This window comes from Gossypium hirsutum, chromosome A06, assembly GCF_007990345.1.
Source record: "Gossypium hirsutum isolate 1008001.06 chromosome A06, Gossypium_hirsutum_v2.1, whole genome shotgun sequence".
In the NCBI taxonomy this organism is placed as follows: domain Eukaryota; kingdom Viridiplantae; phylum Streptophyta; class Magnoliopsida; order Malvales; family Malvaceae; genus Gossypium; species Gossypium hirsutum.
In genome coordinates, this window is record NC_053429.1 from 100575569 (window position 1) to 100593163 (window position 17595).

Consider the following 17595-nt stretch of genomic DNA (forward strand, 5'->3'; position numbering starts at 1 on the left):
CTGCCACTGTTCTTAGCTAGATGAAGAAATTGGGTTGTTGAACATGGCATTCATGAGGTATTGTTCCCTATTTGTTTCCTCATTCCATAAAATATTCCTAGCAGCTTTGCTTGGAAGTTTGTAGAATCATGAAGAGCTTATTAAGAGTTGGTGTAGAAGACAGTGTAGTGGGATTACTTGTTAGAGATACCAGAAAAATGAAGAAAGTAAAATTTACTAATATAGGTATGTCTTTCAAAAGAAAATAATAAAATTGAAATAAAAAAATAAAAATAAAAATAAAAAGATAAGAGGATTTAATGATCCTTGTCAGTGGGGCCCTCAGGTGGTGGTGCTGGAGTGGCGATATGAAAGTGCTGGCACAGTTGCTGCATCATGGCCTGCATGTCATCCATCTGTCTATCACGTCGCTGATCTCACTCGTGAATCATCTCGTACTGTGTAGTGCAATATTGCTCGAAGTGAGCAAGTTGGTCGGAAAGGTATGCCAATAAAGCAGCCGCATGAACTGGTCGCTCCTTAGATGGCGTGGTAGAAGGCTCCTCGTGCTGTGGGGGGGACATCATCAGGAATGTCCTCAAGATCCTCTTCATCAATGGCATGAGTGAGATGGTACTGAGGAGGATCGGTCCCACGTTGGCACTCAAACATCCTCATGTGTAACATAGTCGTGATGCCCTGTGGGGACATCTAACCTATCAGTGTAAGCGTTGATGACTGGGCCACGGTGTTGAGGACGCCGAAGTGTCTGGCAAGGCGCGTCACGTAGGGGCCGATAGAGATTACTCCCTTCTGATGCCGCTCGGTTTGATGGCGCATGGCGAAAGCGATGAAGTATGCCAAGTCAGTCATGTGTGCATTCACCATGCACCATAAATAATAGGCGTCGTGGGTGTTGACGACGTCGGTGCTCTCTCTTCTTCCGGTCAACGTGTGTGCCAATATGGCATGGAGATATCGTAGGAAAGGGGCGAGAGCTGAGGCCTTCGAGCGGCTAGGGTTGTAGGTGGAAGAGAGTGGTGCCAAAGCCTTTCAGCACAAGGAGGGAGAAATGTGGATATTGTGTGGTAGTGCATTCATGTCCTCCTCATCCATAAACTCATCGGTGTGAAGTCCTAGAGTGACTCCAAACTCTGGGACACTCATCGCGCGAACTAGGCCACCTAATCGGAAGTGAATGGTGTCGGGGTCGTCATTGTTCGTCATCACCACCTGTAAATGAAAAGTAGACCATAATTCTAAAGTTAGCTCTAAATAAGTGGGTTCAGTAATAGCGAAGAACCGTTCCCATGGGTCTGTGGTCAGGTGGGCGTGGATGGCATCAGCTAGTTGGACTTGCTCTACAGCAGCCCAGTCGATGTAGCGACCTATAGTGAGGGGTCGTGTGCGTAGTATCTGAAATAGGTCCTCCTGTGAAGTTTGCAGAAACTCAAGAAATGGGTACTGAACTTCGGCTGTAGCACATACCGAGGAAGAACCCGGTCCCCTACGTCTCTTTGAAGATGGGACCACGGCCTTCTTGCCTCTCGATGATGACATAATGTACCTAAAAATGTATGAGCATTGATATAGTAGGTCCAAGATGTGTTAACATTTAATTATATCAAGCGAGAGGTGAAAAATTTATATGATTATTCAAAAGCATTTACTGGAATCAAAGATGTATCATCAGTTAAGCAACAATCCTAAAACTAGCATATGCTATTTAGTAGTTTAAACAATTCAAATATAGAAAATACTAAAGCAAATTCCTAAAGTATTCAGGTTGAGAAAGTGAACCAAAAGCTGCTGTAGGGTGGCGCATGGGCGTATTGGTGGCGAGCACGGGCGTGTGGCATGGGTGTACAGCCGTGTGGAGGGAAAATAGAGTGAAAAGAGAGGAGAAAGTGAGGATTAATTCAGGGGGAGTGGATTTTAGGGTGATTTGAGGGTTGGGGAAGTGAGAATCTGGGTAATGGTGGCCGAAATAGGGATTAGGGAGTGGGGAAGGGGAGATTTCGGCTAGGGTTTTGAAAGGAAGAAGAAAATGCATAGTAGGGGAGGTGCACACAGCCTAGGGCCACGCCCGTGTACTCTGAAGGTGAGCCCGTGTTTTTTGAATTTTTCAATTTAGGTCGTGCCCGGCTACTATCCCACGCCCGCGTGTCTGGGGTGTGTGTGGCACAAGGCCATATCGCACGGTCGTGCCTAGCCTTGTACGCTTCTCTCACGCCCATATGTTAGGGTACCATGCCCGTGTATTGTTGTCCACAGTTTATCGGCACTGGCGTGTCGTACGCCCGTGTCGAAGAAACAAAATCGAGCCTTGCCCCTAGCATGCCCATGTTTTTCCATTCCCACGCCCGTGTTCTCCTATCAAGTTCACCCACAGCCATGTCGCACGGCCGTGGGGATTTATCGCATCCCGTGTTTTGGGAAGATCATGTCCTACTTCCATATGGTCGTATCGCACGGTCGTGTTTCTTCCCCTGCTTGGCCACGGCCTTAGGCATGCCCGTGTACCTGGCCGTGTGTGCTGAGAAACCTTGCAATTCAAAGATAAAGTTAATAATTCCAAGTGTTAGAAATAAAGAAATCAAAATATGTTAGTGCTCGGGTTGCTTCCCGAGAAGCGCTTATTTATAGTTTAAGCTCGACTTACCTCTCCGGTGAATGGTCAATGTGGTTCGAAGAGTTTATACTCCTCATTCCTGCTATCAATCTCATCAAAATAGGATTTTAATCGGGTGTTGTTTACCTTAAAAGTGCCGAACTTGGGGTGACTCACCTCCACTTTACCGAATGGAAAAATACTGAGTACCGTAAGAGGGATTCCTCATTCGGTGTGATAGTGACAATGTGGGGATCTGGGACATCTAGTAAGACTTTATCACCAACCTTAAGTTGATTAGGAGAGGTATCGACCTTATTTTGACGTAGTTTCGATTTATCATGTGTTCTCGATTTGTGTACTCGCTATTCGTCTAGCTCCTCTATCCGTAGCCTTCGTTCTTCATGAATGTGTCCTTTATCATTTCTGGAGCATGGCTCATGAACTTCTTTGAAGCTTAATTTCTGCAAAGTCATATTGTCAGTTTTAGTATATTGGTTGGACTATTACCTTCAATTTTCGATGTGATGCCAGAATTACGAGCTTGAAGGGTGATCGTTTCGTCTCCTACATGAAGTGTAAGCTCACCTGTGCCAACATCAATAATTGTTTTAGCAGTTGCTAATAAGGGCCTTCCTAAAATCAAAGGGGTGTTATTATCCTCCTCTATGTCTAGAATAACGGAATCAACGGAAAATATGAACTTTTCTACTTTCACGAGTAAATCTTCAATAATACCCCTAGGGAATCTTATAGTTTTATCTACCAATTGAATGCTCATCCTAGTTTGTTTAGGTTTCCCAAGACCTAGTTGCTTAAACATTTTGAAAGGCATGACATTAATACTAGCCCCTAAATCAGCTAATGCATGACTTATATCTAAACTACCAATTAAATAAGGAATTGTAAAACTCCCTGGATATTTCAATTTGTGGGGTAGCTTATTCTGTAGAATAGCTAAGCAGACTGCATTTAGCTCCACATGCGACGCTTCGTCCAACTTTCGCTTATTTACTAAAAGCTCTTTTAAGAATTTCATTGCATTTGGCATCTATGACAAAGCTTCAATAAAAGGTAAGTTAATATGTAATTTTTTCAAAAGTTTAAGGAATTTACCAAATTGTTCATCTGAGCGGTCTTTCATTGTCGCGTTAGGGTATGGCACACGAGGTTTATATTCGACAGTCACTGGTTTGTTTGTATTTTGACCTACCTCATCTCTCCCTTTGCTTACCACTGTTTCTTGCCTCGGTTCTGGTTCAGGCTCAACGACTCCTTCGTCATCTTGAGTATTAATTGTGTTGAGTTGTTCCCTTGGGTTAGGTTTGGTATTACTTGGCAAACTACCTTGTGGTCATTCGGAGATCAGTTTGGAAAGCTGGCCTATTTGAGTTTCAAGTCCTTGGATCGATGCTTGTTGATTTTTAAGTGCTGTCTCGATATTTTGGAAACGGGTTTCTGACATTGATATGAATTTTGAGAGCATCTCCTCAAGGTTTGGTTTCTTCTCTTGTTGATAAGGTGGCTGTTGAAAACCCTGAGGATTTTGTGGCTTTTGATTCCCTTGACCACCCCAGGAGAAATTTGGGTAGTTCCTCCAACCTACATTATAAGTATTATTGTATGGGTTATTTTGAGATCTAAAGTTATTATTACCCATATAGTTGACTTGTTCCTCTTCGGTTGTGGGATTGAAGGATTGATGTTCTGTATGCACACCTCCTCCGCTTAAGTCACACCTCATTACTAGATGTACCTGCGTAGAACCAAGTAAACCATCAATCTTTTTTATTGAGAAGTTCTACCTGATTTGACAGCATAGTAATTGAATCGATGTTATAAACGCCAGCTGTTTTTGTTGGCTTAGTCCTCATGACTTGCCACTGATAGTTATTCAGTGGCATTTCTTCAATGAATTCATAAACCTCTTCAGGTGTTTTGTTGTTGATGGTTCCGCCAGCAACTGCGTCAACCATTTGCCGAGTCGAGGGATTCAGACCATTGTGGAATGTTTGTACTTGCAGGAAAAGTGGTAACCCATGGTGAGGGCACCTTCTCAGTAAGTCCTTGTATCTCTCCCATGCATCATAAAGTGTTTCTAAATCCATCTACACAAAAGAAGAGATATCATTACGTAATTTAGCCGTTTTAGCCTGCGAAAAGTATTTTAGTAACAAATTTTCGATCATTTGCTCCCAAGTAGTAATTAACCCTTGTGGTAATGAATTCAACCACTGTTTAGCTTTGTTCCTCAATGAAAAGGGAAATAACCAAAGACGAATGGCATCATAAAAAATGCCATTGATTTTAAATGTATCACAAAATTCTAGGAAATTTGCTAAGTGAGCGTTGGGATCTTCATCCTGCAAACCATCAAACTGAACAAACTGTTGTATCATCTGAATAGTGTTAGGTTTTAATTCAAAAGTATTTGTAGCTACAGCAGGTCTAACTATACTAGATTCAGTTCCTGTTAAAGAGGGTTTAGCATAATCATACATAGTACGTGGGGCAGGATTTTGATTAGCAGCAATTGCAGGAGGTAGCTGATTGCCTTGGTTTTCAGCAGTCTCGTCGATTGAGAGTTGAGTATCGTCTTCTTACTCGTTCTCCGTGTATCGTAAGCTGCGTCTTATTTCTCTTTGATTTCTACGAACTGTATGATCGATTTCTTCGTCAAAAAGTAATGGTCCCGATGGGTTTCTTCTAGTCATAAACTATAAAAACCTGCCAAGAGAAAGGAAATGTAAATTAATAAATAATAATAATAAAATTAAAATTAAATTAAATTGCAAGAAAAATAAATAGCTAAAGTAATAAAAATTTAGCGTTCCTAATATTTTAGTTCCCCGGCAACGGCGCCAAAAACTTGATCGCGTGATTCATAACAAGTAATAAATATTTTTAATGAAGATCAAACCTAAATTAACTATTATCACGATGAAAAGGCAAGCGCACCTATCGAACAATAGTATAGTAATGGCAAGACCGAGATATCATACCCAAGGGAACGAAAAGTACTAGTAATAACTATCTTTTTATTATTTAACCTAGAAATAAAGAGGGGTTGTTTATTAAACTAATTAATAAACTAATTAACTAACTAAACTAAAGCAAAGCAAAAATTTAGAAAAAGACTTGAAGAAAAGTAATTGATAAAGACGACACCCAAGGAGGAATCCACCTAGATTTCACTTGTTATCTAACTCTGAACCAGACGATTTATTCACTTGACTTGATCCGTGAGACTCCCTAACCTATATTATTATCTCTTTCGAGACTAATAACATCTAACCCTCAGTTGAATTAATCGAAATCTCTTTCTTAATTAAAACCCTTAGGGAAGCAGTAAATCGATCTATGGACTCTTATATTAGGTTTCACCCTAATCTGGAAAAATCTCGTAACCCTATTTCTAGGCGCTCAATCAACTCTGCTTAATTATGCCAAATCTACTCTTAGACAGGGACTTTTGCTCCTCTGCATAAGCACATCAAATCATGAATTAATACCCGGAATATTAACTCAAGCATTAACACATATAATTAAGAACAAATTAAGTATTTATCATATAGTTCAGATAATAATAACAAGATCCATCATAGGTTTCAACCACCTTAAGTATCTAAGGGGTTTAGTTCATAATAAAATAAGAGTACATCTCAAAAGTATGAAAATAAAAAAAAACATAAAGAAAACTCTAAAACCCCTGAAGGAATTCTGAGAGAGATCTTCAGTCTTAGAGTAGCTCCGACTTTTAGGATGGATCGTCTGGCTTTCTTCAATTTATTCCTGGTGTGTGGTTCTGTACTCCAGAAAAGTTCTGGAGTTGCCCCCTTAGGTATCTAAGTCATACTTAGGGTGCTTATATAGGCTTTGGATTGGCTTTCTTCTTCCCTAGGTATCATTTTCCGTGTAAAATACAACTCTTTGAAAAAGGGACACGGCCGTGTGCCACGGCCGTGTGACATGATTGCCAGGCCGTGTTCGATCCGTTAAATTGCACATGGCCGTGTGGGTCAATGGCCAGGCCGTGTGAATCATGAAAGCCTTGGTCGACACCCTCGAAAGACACGGGCATGTGAGCTGCCCGTGTGGCAAGGCTTAGGCCGTGTCATCTTCTCGATTTGGTTCATTTTGTCCCTTTTTAGCTCGTTTTTGGCTACTTTTGACTCTTGGTGCTCTTCTGAGTACAAAACATGAAATAACCGAATTAAGAGCTCCAAAATCCATAAATCTAGTAATAAACATCCATAAATATGCTAGGTATTTGGGGTAAAAATATTTATAATTTGGCGTTTATCATAAATCTATCCACACAGGAATAAAATGAGCCGACTTCGTTAGTCTATCAACTATAACCGAAATGGCATCTTTCTTCTTTGATGTTAGCAGCAATCCGGTCACAAAATCCATAGTAATCCTGTCTCATTTCCATTCGGGAACCATCACGGGCTATAATAAACCTAAAGGTACTTGGTGTTCACCTTGACTTGTTGACATAACAAGCATTTCGATACAAATTCGGAGATATCTTTTTTCATGCCATTCCACTAATACATTTTCTTCAAATCGTTGTACATCTTGGTACATACCGGATGAATAGACAAATGGCTATCATGTGCTTCTTGCAAAATTCTCTAAATGAGCTCGTCATCTTTCGGTACACATATCCTGTCTCTGAACATCAAACATCCTTCGGGACCAATCTAGAAATCTGATTCAGTGCCTGACTTGCATTGAGTTCTCTTGGCTTGTAAATCGCTATCATTGATCTGAGCTATACAAATTTCTTATAGAAATGTTGGTCTGGCTCTTAACTCTCCAAAACCAAACCATCATCTAACAAGGCCAACTGCGTGTTCAAGGCTCTCAAAGCAAACAAGGATTTTCTGCTTAGTGCATCTGCGACCATATTCGCCTTTCTCGGGTGGTAGTCAATGATCAGTTGATAATCTTTCATCAACTCTAACCATCTCTGTTGTCTTAGATTCAATTCTTTTTGAGTCATCAAATATTTCAGACTCTTGTGGTCTGTGAATATACGGTAAGTTTCACCATACAAATGGTGTTTCCAAATCTTTAGGGAAAATACAATGGCAGTTAGCTCCAAGTCGTGTGTTGGATAATTTTTCTCGTGCGGCTTTAGTTGCCTCAAAGCATATGCTATTACTTTACCCTCGCAACACAATCCATTTAAGGACGCATCACTAAAGACCATGAATTCCTTTCCCGGCTCTGGTTGCACTAAAACTAGAGCTTGGGTTAGCAACATCTTCAATTTTTCAAAACTCTGCTGACACTTCTCTGACCATTCAAACTAACATCTTTTTGCATCAACCTCGTCGAAGGAGTTGCAATCATTGAAAACCCTTTTACGAAGCGTCGATAGAAATGGGCTAAGCCTAAAAAGCTTATAACCTCAATTACGTTCTTTGGCGGCTTTCACTCAACAATAGCAGATATCTTATTTGGACCAACTTGGATGCCATCACCCGACACAATGTGACCGAGGAATCCAACCTCTCGGAGCCAAAACTCACTCTTGCTAAATTTAGCATGCAATTGTTTGTCCGGTAAGATCTGTAAAATCGTTCTCAAATGTTTCGCGTGCTCAGTCTCATCCTTGGAGTAAATCAGGGTATCATCAATAAACAAAATGACAAAATTTTCTAAGTATGGTCGAAAAACATGATTCATTAAGTTCATAAAAGCAGCTGGGGCGTTCGTTATACCAAAAGGCATGACCAGGAACTCGAAATGACCATACCTCGTCCTAAAAGTGGTCTTAGGCACGTCTGACTCTTTAACTCGCAATTAGTAGTAGCCAGATCTCAGGTCTATCTTAGAAAACATAGTGGCTCCCCCTAATTGGTCAAACAAATCATCAATCCTCGGCAACGGATACTTGTTCTTGATAGTTACCTTGTTGAGTTGTCGGTAGTCTATACATAGCCTTATTGAACCATCTTTCTTCTTTACAAATAATACCGGAGCACACTAAGGCGAAAAACTCGATCTTGTAAAACCTTTATCCGTCAGTTCTTGCAACTGTGCCTTTAATTCTTTCAGCTCGATTGGTGCCATCCTATACGGAGCAATAGAAATAGGAGCTGTCCCAAGCACCAGTTCAATACCAAACTCTACTTCTCCAACGGGAGGTAATCTGGGTAACTCTAACGGAAACACATTCGGATACTCACATACTATCGGTACCAATTCCAATTTCAACTCAGATCCTTTAGTATTCAACGCAAAAGAAAGGTAAACTTCATATCCTTTTCTCATATACCTTTAATCCATCATTGAAGTAATCACAAATGGCGGAGTATCCAACTCGCTTGAATCAATCCAGAGAATCTCACCAACTGAGCATTTCAATTCAATATACTTGCTACCACAATTTACAATCACATCATGCACAGCTAACCAGTCCATGCCAATTATTACATCAAACTCATTGAATGGAAATAGCATAAGGTTAGCCAGAAAACAATGGCTTTGAGTCTTCAAGGGACAATTCTTACAGGCTTTATCAACTAGGACCGACTTGCCTAAAGGGTTTGACACCTTAATCACAAATTCTGTAGGTTCTACAGACATATTCATACTAGACACCAATTTTGTGCAAATGTACGAATGGGTTGACCCTGGGTCGATTAAGGCAATGACACGAGTATTATAAATAGAGAATGTACCCGTGATGACATTGGGAGTAGAGGCTTCCTCTCGAGTGCGTATTGCATAAGTTCTTGCCGGGGCTCGAGCCTCATATTTTGCAATAGCACCCTTGGCAATAGTTCAACTGACACTTGCACTTTCAGGATTTCTCGAAGGTCTGCCTCGAGAAATAGGAGCATTCAGCTGCGAAGCTAATTCAACCTCTTTATTAGCTCACTCCGGGCAGTCTCTGAGAAAATGGTCAAGAGACCCACGTCTAAAACACGCAGCACTCTTCATTCGGCACTCTCCGAAGTGAAACTTGTTGCAGCTTTTACACTTTGGTTTTTGATCATCTATGCTTCCCACACTAGTTGCCATAGGGGAATAATACTTTGGGTTATGTCGCTTAGAGTTTCTTGTTCTACCCGAATATCCTACTGATGAAGTGGAACGTTCTTGGTGACTTCTCAATTTCTTTGTGGGGAAAGAGTGTGCTCTGCCGCTAGACCTCTTACTCGAAACTCGAGCCTCTCTCTTAGCTTGCTTTTTTTCATTATTTAGCTCTTCGGGCTTCTTGGCCCAATCAGGTAATGCGGTAAACTCTCATATCTCAAGGATCACGATCAACAATTTAATTTCCTCATTCAAGCCTTCCTTGAAGCACTTACACATTTCTACCTCTGATTAGACCCACTCCGTTGCATACTAACTTAACTTCACGAATTCTCTTTCGTACTCTGACATAGTCTTATTTCCTTGTTTGTGTTCCAGGAACTCCTTTCGCTTCAAGTCTAAAAATCTTTAACTAATGTATTTCTTTTTAAACTCAGCTTGGAAGAACTCCCATGTAATGTCTTCCTTCGATATCACTGAGGATACCGTCTTCCACCAATGACATGCTGTATCTTTCACAAGAGATACAGAACACTTCAAACATTCCTCAGGAGTACATGACAATTCATCCAAAACTCGCACAGCATTCTCGAGTTAGAATTCTACTCGTTCAGCATCATAATTGACTTTAGCTCTAAACTCTTCAGCCCTATATTTTCTAAGCTTGTCCACTGGGGCTTTACCACCTTGTGGCACTTCTCCCTCAGGCCGAGCAGGGGGCAGAGGAGGTCGTGGTATATTGGGGCGATTTCTCAAATAATCCCCAATTCATCCATCATCTCGAAGAAGACAGCTCTTGCCTCTTCTCGGCCTTCAGACATAGGCCTTCTGCTACTAGTAGAAACAGCTCGTTGTACGAAAGCTGGAGCATGGCTCTAGGCTCCCTCAAACTCGTCTTGGGCTTGATTGGAAGACATTTACTATATTCAAATACAATTAAAAATGGTTAATAAATGTCACACTATCATAACTTGTATAATGGCATATGTAGCTATACTCATTACATGTTATGTTAGTCCGAGAATTAACTAAATTATAGTAACACCCTTTACCCATACCTGAGACTAGGACAAGGTACGAGGCGTTACCAGACACATACTCGATATTTTCGGAAGATACAGGTTATAAAATTTTGTTTTAATTTAAAACCAATCAAACAACATCTTAGTGTCTCGATCGTGGACCTACTAGGCCCAAAACATTTATTAAAAGTGATCCGGGACTAAATTAGGAACTACAGAAAATTTTGGTAAAATTTCTAGGGTTATGCCTCACACGCTCGTGTGCTTAGGGACACACTCATGTGTCCCACTTGTGTTGAATTATTTGGATTTATTTTCCATTTCGAACCTATAGGGGTTTTCACATGGCCAAGCACACGCCCGTGTCTCTCACATGGCCTAGACATGCCTGTGTCATCGCTCGTGTCCAAAAACCTGGACATTCCATTTATGACATCATCATTCATTTTGAGGCACACGACCAAGGCACACGCCTGTGTGCTAGGCCGTGTCCTCCACACAGCTGAGACACATGGCCATGTCTCTACCCGTGTGTTTACTACCATGCAATCTGACCTAAAAGTTTAGGTGCAGGGGACACACGGCTAGACAACACGCCCATGGGGCTACCCGTGTGTCACACATGGCCTGGACACATACCCGTGTGTCTACTCGTGTGGACCTTTTTAGGGCTATTTATTAAGCCTTTGGTTACCCTTTACCATCCGTTCACACTTAAAAATTTCAATGGTATTTAAATAGCCTCATCATACTCTTAGACAACCTTAGAATAACCCAATTGCATGTCAACCTCATCTCATCGGTTTAGTACATGCTAAACTATCCATTTTGTATTAGGGATTACCATAGAACATTTTACATTTAGGCCTTGTAGTAACCATATACCATTATATGCTATGTCTACTCTCAAATTATTAGGTTTCATTTTAATCATTCATTCATGATAACCCTCATCATCACATCTCATGAAACAATTAAACATAAACATGCATCATTGGTAGATTTATGACCTACATCAATATAAGCCATATCTCATGGCCATATACAAAAAAAAAGTATACCATTTAGGCCCTTACATTGGCTAGCAAAAAGACACATATAACAAAATAATCAAAAATCCTATACATGCCATAACATAAAATGGAAGTATCTATATACCAATGCAGGACAAGTCAATAGTGTGTTGATTCTCCAACCGTGTTCCAATCTTCACGAGTCCACGAGCTCTGTAAGACAGGGAAAAGGGAAGGGGGTAAGCATTTATCTGCTTAGTAAGTCTAGATAACTAGAAAGTAAACTTACCGGTTAATTAGCATACAACCATATTTAGGCAATAATTCCATCAAGCATGAAACAGTTTCCCTATCACATGCACTCAATCATCAAGTTAGTTTCATAGCAATACATCATGTCATTAATCTTAGATGAGCTCATCAATTCAATATTTCCATTCTTTATTTCTCATGTTAATCCAGTTGAACTTTCTCAAAAATCTCGATGGATAGCCATTTACCGTCAAGTCATACAAGTGATCATCTCGAGTACGAACTCCCGTGAACCTTATATCTTACGGCGAGATTACCAGTCCAGGCTAAATCCCTCGTAGTAACAACTCATAGAGCAATGTCGAGATTACCCAGTCCAGGCTAAATCCCTCTTAACGACAATTGCTCTCTTAATCTCGGATCTAAAATGCCAGTCTAGGCTAAATTCAATCCTCAATCGGATTACCCGTCTGGGCTAAATCCTTAATACACCTATATTCATTGGGAGGCTCGATCACTCAAGGAACACCCGTCCGGGCTAGATCATTTCCATTTTGAGATCATCGGATTACTCGTCTGGGCTAAATCCCTTTCTGCAACACATGCAGGATCTCACATCATGTAGGCCATAATTTATCCATCGGATCTCTCTTTCTATTTCAACCAGGACATTTATCATCTTTCATTTACACAAGCACCTTTTATGAATTATCATGCCATGAATATCTAAATTTACATACGTCCAAGAACATGCATGTTTAAGTATATTAAGAGTTTACTTCGGGTTATACGAACTTACCTGGTAATTGCTTCAATTTCGTATTTTGGTTATTCCAAAACCTTTTGTTTTCCATGGTTGACCTCCGTAATTGGTTCCTCGAGGTCTATATCAATAAAATTTCACTATTAATACATCACATTTTTAATTTTAGAATTTAAAACTCACCCCCAGGAAAAATGACCAATTCGCCCCTAACCTTCACACTTTTACAATTTATTCCTAAGGCTCGTATAATGAAATGCATGAAATTTCTAAGTTACCCAAGCCTAGCCAAATATTTTCCTTTCCTATAGCAGCCCACATTTTCTTTCATTTCACATTTTTCTAACCATTTTCACAACTTTTACAAAATGGTCCCTTAAGTCATTTCCATGAAAAACTACTTAGTAAAAGTTGTTTACTATCCTTTAAACTCTCATATTCTTCCATAAATCATCAAAACACAAACATATCATACATGGGTAAATTTTTGAACACGAACCCTAGCTTGAAATATGGGTAGAAATAGAGAAAGCATGTTACGAGGATCTCAAAAATACGAAGAGCATTAAAAACGAGGATAGGGAGCACTTACTATTGAGCTTGAAAAGTTGACGAGCATGCAAATTTCGACAGCATGGAAAAGATGAATGACATGATTTTGGGCTTATTTTTCCCTTTTTATTCTTTAATTAGCCAAATAACCAAAATGCCATTCATTACTAAACTTCCAAAATTTTCTACGCATGCCCATTTTTGTCAAAAAACTTAGAAATTGGACAAATTACTCTTTAAGGACATCTAATTATATTCCAAAGCAATTTCATAAAAATTTCTTCTAGAATCCAAGTTTTGCAATTTATTCAATTTTGTCCCTAATTTCCAATTGGACACCTTACACATAGAATTTCTCCATGAAACTTTAACACATACTTATTTTCACATCTTAGACCTCTAATGATCATAAAATAATTATTTTAACATCAAATTTGTGGTCTCAAAACCACTATTCTAACTAAGCCCTAATTCGAGATGTTACAGATGATGTTATTCATCTTTGGTTGTTCCCTTTTTCATTAATTTATAATGCCTTTTCTTGGTTAGCTTCGTAGGTGTTAGGGTCATTCATGACATGGGACGAACTAGCAGAGAAATTCCTACAAAAGTTCTTCCCCATTAGCAAGATGGTCCAGCTAAAAAAGGAAATTTCTATGTTTAAACAAGTAGAAGGATAAAAATTTCACGAAGCATGAGAGGATTTTAATATGTTGATTCAGAAATGCCCACACCACAGATTGCCTGTGTGGTTACAAGTGCAAATTTCCTACAATAGGTTGGATGTGCTTTCAACGTCAGGATTAGATGTAGTATGAGGTGAATTAATAAATATAACATACGGAGATGCGTAAAAACTATTATAAAGTATGGTAATGAACTCCTGCTAGTGGCTAACCGAACGATATACATATGGCCAAAGACCATCTATAGTGAAGGCTATCTAGGAAGATGACAAATATCAGTAATTAATGTATAGAATCAACCGAACAGAGGCTAAGAAGATGCACCGTCTATCTGTGGAGGAGACAAACCGCTTTTCCACTACATTAACAATCCCACCGAGGATGTGAAATATATTGGAAATAGAGGTGGAAATCCCTATTCAAATATATACAATCCCGGATGGAGAGATCACCTGAATCTAAGATGATGAGGAAACCAAATAGGAGGTAATAGTTCTAATCAGGTTAAAAACACTAATTATCAACCTCCTTATTTACAGAAACCTCAGAAAAAGGCCAACCCAAATGTCTATATTATATGTGGCCAATGCTTGGATTGAATCAATGGGAGATGCAGTCAATGAGAATAGGCGTGAAGTCGGTGCAGTCTGAGTGCACCAATTCAAAAAGAATATTAACTAAGCTTAAAGATCAAAGGAGCCAATTGATAAGCATGATGGATGATATACAAAGAAAAATTGGCACAAGTATTCTTAGTAACACTAAAAATAGTCCTTGGAGAGAAAGGAAGGAGCATGTGAAAGCAATATCGCTCTGATTGGGAAAAATACTGAATAGCCTAGAAAGGCCAACTTAATAGGTAAATAAAGAGCAAACTAATGATCTTCAAGAACAACCTTTATAATCTGATAATAAACCTGAACTAAAGGAAGTAGTTGCACCGGCAGTTGAACCAAAGATACTGTTCCCTTAGAGGCTAGAAGAGAAGCAAAATGTGATGAAAACAAGTTTGTAAGTTTTCTAAGCTTGTTCAAAATGTTAAGTGTCAACCTACCTTTGACTGTATTAATTGAGATAGTCCTTAAGTGCACTAAATTTTTAAAGGAAATCATGTCTAGGTATAGGAAAATTAAGGTAGGAGAACAAGTTAACATGAACGCTTCCTGTACTGTTATTATTTCTAGACAGGTTCCCCAAAAGCTGAAAGATTCAGGAAGCTTTACAATTCCCATAGAGATAGAGAGTATTCATTTAAATAGATCCCTATGTGGTTTAGAAGCTAGTATCAATTTAATGCTTCTATCAATATGTGAAAAAATCAGGTTAGGGGACCTCAAGAATACACAAATTACACTATAGTTGGCTCACAGATCTTTAGTACACCCGAAAGGAATATTGGAAGATGTGTTAGTCAAAGTGCACTGCTTTATCATCCCAACGGACTTTGTAGTTCTAGACTTTTAAGAGGATCGAGAGATACCAATCTTGTTAGGTAGACCTTTTCTAGTCACTTCAAGGTCTACCATTGATCTGGAAAATAATGAATTAACAATGAAGATCAATTATGAAACAAAAATTTTTAAATGTAGTCACTAATTAAGTGGAGAAAATAAAAGGGACTTAAGGGAGCATTGTAATGAATTATCTATTTCTAGCCCTAACAATCTCAAATCAAGGGACGTACTTCCTTTAATCCATGCAGGTCAAAAGAACAAGTTCAAGGAAAGAGATGACTGGAAGAATGTAGAGTAGCACGACGAGCGATGGACTAATACTGAAAGAACCATAGAATCATCCTTGTGTGAATTAATCGTACTGTCGGATTCATCCGACAGTAAAACTTGATTATTTAAATTGATATTTAACTCTTTGTAAATTATTGTATATTTAACTAACTATTTAGTTTAGATTTTAATTCTTATCAAATTTATGTTTTATAAAAATCGTGACACTCTAGAAATTGGAAGTTTGGGAAAAAAACAAAGCCATTGTTGTAACACAAAAACCCCGTGTCACAACACTAAGGATAGAGTCAATAAAGTTAAAAAAATCATATCGATGTCGCAACACAGACTTTGTGTTTCACGACACTGAAACCAATTTACCTAGAAATCTAAAATTCCAAAGTGTGTCGTGACAACAAATCCCAGTGTCATGACAATAATAAACTGACAAGGATGTTGCGACACAAAACCTTATCTCGTAACATCTCTGCAATTTTTCTACAGGGTTAACCCACCCATTTGCGCAACTTGGTGAATTAACCCCTAATTATACCCGATTTTAAGCCCAAAAATCTTTATTTTAAAACTCCAAAATACAGTTAACCATTACTTAAAACCTCTTTAACCTCTAATTTTTTTCAAAATTATTTAAACTTCTAGAACTCTCAAATTCTTAAAACCTCCAAATCTCCTTTTGATCCAAAATTCTTTATTTTACAGCTCTTATTTTCAGAATAGACTTACTTTGTGCAAGGATTTGGGGACAGAACAAACAAGATTTCGCAAGGGAATCCGATAAATCTCCATTTAAGGTTAAGGGTTACTAACTCCTAATTTTACTATTTCATTTGATATATTGCTTGCTAGTTCTTAGTTATTAAATTTAAAAAATATTCAAAATGCCTCCACGAAAGGTTAGAAGAACTAATGAACCAGAACCTTCAGTGGTTTCAAATCCCGCTAATTTTCTGAATCCAAATGTTGAAAAATATTTTATAGAACTTCAAAGAAAAGCATTTATTCAAGAGAGGGGATTTGAACCATCGATGGTTCTCTATTAGGAGATATGGCCTTTAATTAGATATCATAAATGGAAACATTTTTGTACAATCCTTATATTCTCTGCTCTGGTCCTGTGTAGTTTAGGAATTTTATGCATATTTACGAGACCAAGAGTCTGAAAAAAGCCAAAGGTCATACATGGGAATCGATACCTGTGCGAGGGGAAGATTTACGAATTACCCCTTGGGTTGGTTGCAAATTTTATATGCTCCATTTTATGAAAAAATATTTTATAGAAGAAACTAATTTGGAATACTTTCGAGACATAAATATGGATAACATTACAAACTTCCTAATAGAGGGGAGGGGTGAATGGAAATGTTTCCCAGGGGCTGATATCCCAACCTCCTTTAATCAAGCAATAATGTTTCCTAAAGAAAAAATGTGGATTCAATTTCTGTGCACTAGAATAGCTCTTGCTTTGAATGTTTCTAATGTCAATACTTTTTTAGCGATTTTGCTTTACGCTATTTTGTAGAAAAAATATGCATTAGAACGTGGATATACCAAAATACAAAATGATACATTAGTGGCCAGAGAGTGGGAGTTTTTCTCACTTATTGATGACCTTATTTAAGAGAGCAGGCATTTTGATGGAATCTACGGAGCAATCAATAAAGCCACCTCAAAGCATAATTGGTGACACTCTGTATACACTGTACATTGAGTTGTGGGCTAAATAGATTAAACAGTGGAACAAATACTAGTAAGAGATGATGGTCGCTCTCGCTTCGTCATAAAGAAAAGCAAAATCAACCATTGAACAGGAAATTGGCGAGAGTAGTCATCCCAAGCTAGACTGGATGGTACACTAGATGGAGGAGTCGGGTCTAATTTTTTAGGAATTCACACGTCAAAACAATATTAAGGTACCT

The 17595-nt window shown here is 38.8% G+C and overlaps 2 non-coding genes across 2 annotated transcripts; one reads left to right on the top strand and one right to left on the bottom strand.

Moving 5' to 3' along the window:
- Positions 1-4624: 4624 nt before the first annotated feature.
- Positions 4625-4731, top strand: LOC121231558 (small nucleolar RNA R71). Its single transcript, XR_005929616.1, has one exon. It is a non-coding gene; the product is annotated as a small nucleolar RNA R71 (small nucleolar RNA).
- A 9153-nt stretch (positions 4732-13884) lies between these two features.
- Positions 13885-13990, bottom strand: LOC121231092 (small nucleolar RNA R71). Its single transcript, XR_005929160.1, has one exon. It is a non-coding gene; the product is annotated as a small nucleolar RNA R71 (small nucleolar RNA).
- Between the last annotated feature and the right edge of the window lie 3605 nt (positions 13991-17595).